Raw genomic sequence first — 7,391 nt, forward strand, 5'->3', positions numbered from 1 at the left:
TAGTTCACCATAACTAATAACAAACTTCTCTTGATTCATTAAAACTGTTAACAAACTTACCTAAGTTCTTCAAGACTATTTATGAACTTGATTTTAATTGGACACTTGTTACACAGAACCCTGAAAACATAATACAGTAAGATAATACAATAGCAACAATTAAACATGTTTAACTCGAAGGATGTAAATGCTAACTGTCAACTGTAAAGGAAAGTTTTGTTGCCACTTCGAAGTTCACATATGACCAGCTTTAAACTGAATGCCTTCCGTAAGGGCAAAGTTTTGAGATTTTCATTCCTACAGACAATTGTTGGAATACAACAGAACATATGCAACAAGTTATTTTTTTCTCATTGATTGGTATTTGCCCATTGCTGTTAGTGATCTCCTGGCCTACCACAACATGTAATGTGAAGCTTTATAGAACGTTGTAGCAAAGCACTCACCATAGAAAGAGTTTTAAAGGCCAAAAAGAGTAAATTCTTTCTGGTCAGGGCCCATCACCTAAGTACCCTCCTTCCCGGAAAACACAAAAGTAAGTCTCCCTACATTAATTGCCACCAGTGAAGACAACTGCAAAACTAATCATGAACTAGCCTATGACATATGCCCTACATACACACTTGCTGTAAAGTACTAAATAAAAAGAACAGTAACTGCAATGATAAGTAGATTGATTAACATTTGTTGAGAATGTACAAAAAAAAATCGCATCATTGCACCACATTAGACAACATTTCCTGACAAGAAACAATTTTTTCCTTTTTAGTGGCCTACCAAAATATGCCAATAACTTATTAAAACTAAAAGCTACATCAATAATATTTCATGACAAGTGCGCTTTGGTATCGCAACTGTATGTATCAAATTATATTGAATTTGAAGAGTGCATTCTTCAGATATAGCCCAATAACCGAAAACCATTAATTATGAAAATTTCTTGTTAATATTTATGGGATGTTTACCGAAACCTAATCAGTTCTTGTCGCTACCCTACGGAACACATGCAACAAATTTCGTTTGAATTGATCAAATAGTTTTTTAGAAAATTGATAAAGTCACACTTTAGACAACATTTCCTGACCACAAACTATTTTCTTCTTTTTTGTGACTGCCAAAAATATGCCAATAACTCATTACAACTAAAAGCTACATTAGTAATATTTTCAGGACAGGTGTGCTGTGGTATCTCAAATGTATTTACTAAGTTATAATGAATTTAAAGTGTGTATTCGTGAGATATAGCCTAATTCCCGAAAACCATCAATTACGTAAATTGCTCATTAATATTCACGGGATGTTTACCAAAATCTATTGAGTTTTTGCCATCACCCAACGAAAAATGTGTACAAAATTTTGTTTGAATTGAGCCAGTGATTTTGGAGAAAACGATGACACAGACAGACAGACACACACACACACACACACACACAAACAAACACAGACTTCCACCCACTAATACATCCCTTCCTTACGGAAGAAAAAATGGCAGTTGTTTTGTTTTCTTATTTTTAGCATTATGTCGAGATCCAAAGTGTGTCATAATTTTCTATCAAGAAAATGATAGTTTGAATGATATTAACTCGGGGATTTGGCCTGGGCTTACAGTTATGATGAGATGAGCTATCAGATCCAGTGAGATTGGATACACAGGCTTCACATTAAACTGGCCATATGGATGTGGAATGAGTAATTATTTTTAAATTTAATTTGATTAATAAAACATTTTTATCACATGTGGCGCCCTCCTTGAAAGATCAATATGAAACATAGACCAAGTCTGTGTTTGTAGCTCAATAAAGTGCAAAAAGCTAAACAAATGTGTAAAAAGGTGTGTTACTGTATGTACAATAACGTACAATATCAAACATGGTATACATGTATTAGTCTTTTGCAATTTTAATTTTTGGGCTACAAACACAGACATGATAAAATTGTTCAATAAATTAAAAATCCAATATAAATACTTAATCAATCCTCATCCATATGGCCACTTTAAGGTGGACATAATGATTACATAGGTAGATGAGATTGATTTCTCACTGGGAAAGTATTTCTGTGGTCACTGTAAAGTTGGATATTTTGAATGTGTTAACATTATGCAATCTACCAAGACATTGCAACTGCTGTTTGCCTCACTAACCAACAAAATAGACACTTGGCCAGTCCCTAAATGCAAAGAGTGATAGAGTCACAGTCGGTTGACTTGAGGAATAATTAATGTTTATCGATCGCAATGATATGAATGCACTTAGAACACAGTATGTATTTGTTTGTATTGAAATCAAATGTCCACACGAGTGTCCAGTGACCAATGTGTTAGGCCTGCCTGAAGTCGGTCATTTGAGTTCCTCCACACCTGTCATACAGGGGTCGAGTAGTCCAAAGCAAATAACCGAAAGTTATTTTTCTCCGAATTAATGTTTTTCGAAAAAAACTTCATTTATATATCATCTTTGAAAATTTCTAAATTATCGAAAAATGAATCAAAATAAAACAACAATAATCTCAAATAAATGAAAACTTGTTAGAATTAAATAATGTTAACATGGAATAAAGTGTTGATTCTATCGAAAAACTACACATAAATGGATAGAATTAGTGTGTAACTGCGGAAAATACACAATACTACAGTCAGAATAACAATAATACTGTAACGGCTGTAACGGCTTACCATAATCAGGTGTCTACTGAATGCCGACAATTATGATTTTCACTGCGAATTCTGGCGACTAGTATTGAAAAAAATACAGACAAAATACAGGAAAACTCCAATTTACCCAACTTTATTGTTGTGTGAAACTTGGTTTCTCTAATTTCGCCCTTTAGAATATTTAGATGTCTTACCAAGCTGTGTGACGGCCGAGTTTGTTCCAGTTTCACAAACCGTGTAGGAACCTAATAATTATCAGCATTAATCCTCAAGTTGACGTCGTGAGTCGGCAAGTAGTTTCAAAGACGGTTGTAAAACCTCCTGGCATCTACCCAATGATTCGGTTAAGTAACTTCGAAGTCTTCGAAAGTTCCAAAGACGTTCAAGTAAACGAAAGTACGATATCACGGTGCATTCACTTTCCTTCTTGTTTGCCGAGTTCGTCTGACTAGCTAGCATGACCCGAGTGTTTATAGTGCTCCCACTTTCATCGTTGAGGGCGGTGCCTGTTGGTACCAAATTTCAACAGGCATGCACGCGATGTGACCGGGAATTCGATGTACACACCAGTGTGCAGAATAAATCGATCAGACGGACATTAGCGATCGGTACTCTACTATTAGCAGATCCTGGAAGAGTCTGCGCAGAGAGTTGTCAACCAGACAGGCCAAATTGTCATAATATTTTCGAATCGGAAGCAATTTGAACATATATTATCCTTCAACAGCTGTTAAAGTGAATGATACTTAAAACCTTGACGTAATCCAAAATATTTCTCAACCTCCGTTTCCCTCTGCACTGAGTGAGCCTCCCAAACCTCTTAGAGGATTGTGAGTAGCTGTTGGCTAGCTTAGAGAGGTTCTTGGTATTAAGCCTGTCACCATACGAAATGGTTCGCGTTCCTTTCGTTTATTTCTTTTCGACCAGATATGTGACACAATGGAATGGAAGAAACAAACGCCATATTGGTGTTTGTATGTATGATGGACTGACTAGAACGATTTTTTTTAGGGGACTAGAATAGATGAAATAACACCAATGACATTCTGTAAAAAATGTACATTTTTTTCTGTGTTAACTTCTCCACAATGTTTATCCACATGCTGATCCATCCATCCAGCTGCTTTGGCTATTGTCTTTGGCCACTGTGCTTCGGCTAAGGATGTATGTGTTGATTTTTACCTTCCGTAAGGGATGAAAAGAATGTGTGTGTGTGTGTCTGTCTGTCTGTCTGTCTGTCTGTCTGTCTATCTGTCTGTCTGCCTGTCTGTCTCATTGTCTTCTCAAAAATAGGCGAGTCACTTGAAAACGAAATTTCGTGCACATCTTCCGGAGGGTGATGGCTAGAACTGAATAGGCTTTTATAAACAGCCATGAATGTTAATGAATCATTTGCATAATTAATGAGTTTGGTAATCCAAACCTCACAACAGCCAACAGCCACAATGGCTCTTTGCAAGATAGCTACTACATAAAACCCGGTATTTTGATATCAGCCACATACTTCGCTTTTACGACATATTTTCTATGAATTTGCACAGTATTGTAATTTCAACCAATAACAACATCTCTCAATATACAAAGACCAGTAAGACACAATTTTCATCACTTCTGATAAAACAAGGTTAAGTGATCTGGTTATCACTTTAATTCGTAACAACAATGACAGCATCCCTGCAAAAATGATCTAGGCCAGCAGTAAAGGATATGGAACCACCATGCGTTCTCACTTGTGTATTTTCCTTCACTCCACATGGTTGCTTGATTATCCCTATGAACATTTAAATAAAAATAGTCGCTATTTTCTTGAAAAGTGCTCATCATACAACAACATAAAGGAAGCTGTAGTTACTTCACACTAGTTTTTGTTAACTACATTCTAGAAAACTAAGGTTGTATATTACTTATGGCTGCAAATAGCTGCAAATATCGACAGTTGATTACTTTGGTTACAGTCAAGGCATACGATATACTGAACAAAAAGGTAAACCATCCACCCGAATATGTACATTATAATAATATTGGATTCCTTTAATGTAGTCTGTGCAATTTAATTCAACTGCAAACAACTCATCTCATGTGCTTTCCTTTCATCCAGGTGTACATTTGTCATTGACGTGGTTAATAATACCCCTTCTTTCTAAATCCTTAGAGATCAAGTATTCTGTTGGAATTGGCCCATTTTGGTGCAAAATTTTGCCATCGTAATAGTGATAACCGAGTTTTCGACCATTTCTATCTTTATTGAAAGGCCAAAATCCGTACATGGTAATTTTCTTACAGAACAGCGTTGATATTGTAAACATTATATTGCCCTCACTGCATCCAATGCTCTCCCAAAACCTACAAGATAACACACATATGATATATATGATAATTCAACCATTTTACTGTGACAATGCATCGTTTCAACAAAGCCTTCAGTGATTGGTTTAGATCGTGTCACATGGTATAGACTTGTCACTCGTAATGGCTTCAATATTACATACAGATAGACGACACTTTGTGTGTCTATTTTCTCTAGGAGACTATTAATGTAGCACGAGAGAACTTAAAGTGATTTGCTTTGCCTATGGAAAGAATATTTGCCCGACAATGTGATGTGTTATAAAACACACATTCCCTGTCCTTATTCGAAGATTAGTAGATATCATAATACTCATCGTGCTGTTATGAAGCAAATAATTCCCTAAATAAGTATGTCAATGGAAAACGTACATAGATATATCATAAAGAGATGAATGAATGAATGAATGAATGAATGAATGAATGAATGAATGAATGAATGAATGAATGAAAAATAAATCAATACATACATACATACATACATACATACATACATACATACATACATACATACATACATACATACATACACACACATGTACGTACGTACGCATATACACGAACGCACAACTCTTTTGAAAAATTCTACGAAGTCTGTTTTTAACACATTACCTTATTATACGCTTAGGATATACCGGGATTGGGGAATACGCCAATTTGTATGAGAAGTGTCTTTTTCCCAACGTCTCTCTTGCCACATCGGCGTGTTTTCGTCATCTCATAGGCCATCCAAACGATGGAGTCATTCAAAAAGTTCAAATTAGTCATGAATTTTTTGAATTGTTTAACATTTGGTTTCATGGACTGGTGAATGTATTTGTAAAGATCTGAAACTGCCCAAGAATTTGTGGCTGTCATGTTCGTCTTACGACCGACATCTTCTTCATACCCTATCAAAGTTGGTAGATTCATTCGCATGACGAAATCATGTGAATCAATTTGTTTTCCACATCTGCTGTTAAGTAGAAGGCCACTATTTCCAACAATTGCACAATCTTCTTGCATCTTGACAGTGTAAAATATATTGTCATAATAATTTCGACTGAAATTACTGAATGGAGTATGATTGCTATTTTGTTCAAATTCCATGTTCTCAGGTTTAACGTGATCTTGGTATATTGCTAGTGATGTCTTGAGATCAAACGTCTTTGAAACAATGTCCCTTTAGTAAGAAAAAAACACTACAGTTAATGAAAGCCGTGGAAGAGCGACGCTGATTTTATCTTAAGGAACGGGCAGAATTAACAGCCAGGGGTGAGGTTAGGGTGAGCAGAAAATAAAGTTTAGTTAAACAAAATTTCCCTGCCCCTTTGCTCAGACAAAAAACATTTCATGCCCCATCACTCTAAATGAACTCAAACACCCAATCTGTGAAATTGCCCAATTCATAAAATGTGCATGTAACTTTTTCCAGTTCATGAAATAGTCAAGCTTATGCAAATGAGAGTATAGATTATGATCTAAAAGTAGCGAAATTGAATTTTGAACTGGGATGAACTGGAATTATTATAAAATAAGAATTGTGAAGTGATGAGTTTGTAAATACATAATACTAAAGTAGTTTGATTCTTATTCTTTTTTGTGTGTGTCCTATAAAAGATGCTCATTTCATGTACTGGTAATATCTTACCATAACCACTTCATAACCTGGGCAATACGATTGATTGAGTATTTCATGAACTGGGCAAAGTTACCTACCCATTTCATGAATTGGGCAATTTGACAGATTTGGTGTAACATATGTGTATATGTATATATATATATATAAATATATATATAAATATATATATATATATATATATATATATATATATATATATATATATATATATATATATATATATATATATAAACAGCACACCCAGAAAGTAGAAACCAATTGCCTGATGATCGCACTGGGTGAAACTCCGAGTTACAACCAAGAAAGAGTTCCACTACCACCAAATATATATACATATATATATATATAACTCGGTGAGTATCAATCTGCTAAGACAGTGCTCTATACCGCAGTGGCAGAGCGTAATAGTTTTGGTGGTACTGGAACTCTTTCTTGGGTGTAACTCGGAGTTTCACGCATATTGCGATCATCAGACACTCTGAGTGATCAACACCTCCACACATACAACACCTACCCACCGACACAGACAATAGTGATGGTATTTCTATTGTCTACACTCTATATATACAGCACACCCAGAGAGTAGGCCTCAGAGTGTCTGATGATCGCAATATGCGTGAAACTCCGAGTTACACCCAAGAAAGAGTTCCAGTACTACCAAAACTATATATATATATATATATATATATATATATATATATATATATATATATATATATATATATATATATATATATTTATAATTTATAATGCGTGTTGTTTTGTAGATCA

This window comes from Glandiceps talaboti, chromosome 17, assembly GCF_964340395.1.
Source record: "Glandiceps talaboti chromosome 17, keGlaTala1.1, whole genome shotgun sequence".
NCBI classification, from domain to species: domain Eukaryota; kingdom Metazoa; phylum Hemichordata; class Enteropneusta; family Spengelidae; genus Glandiceps; species Glandiceps talaboti.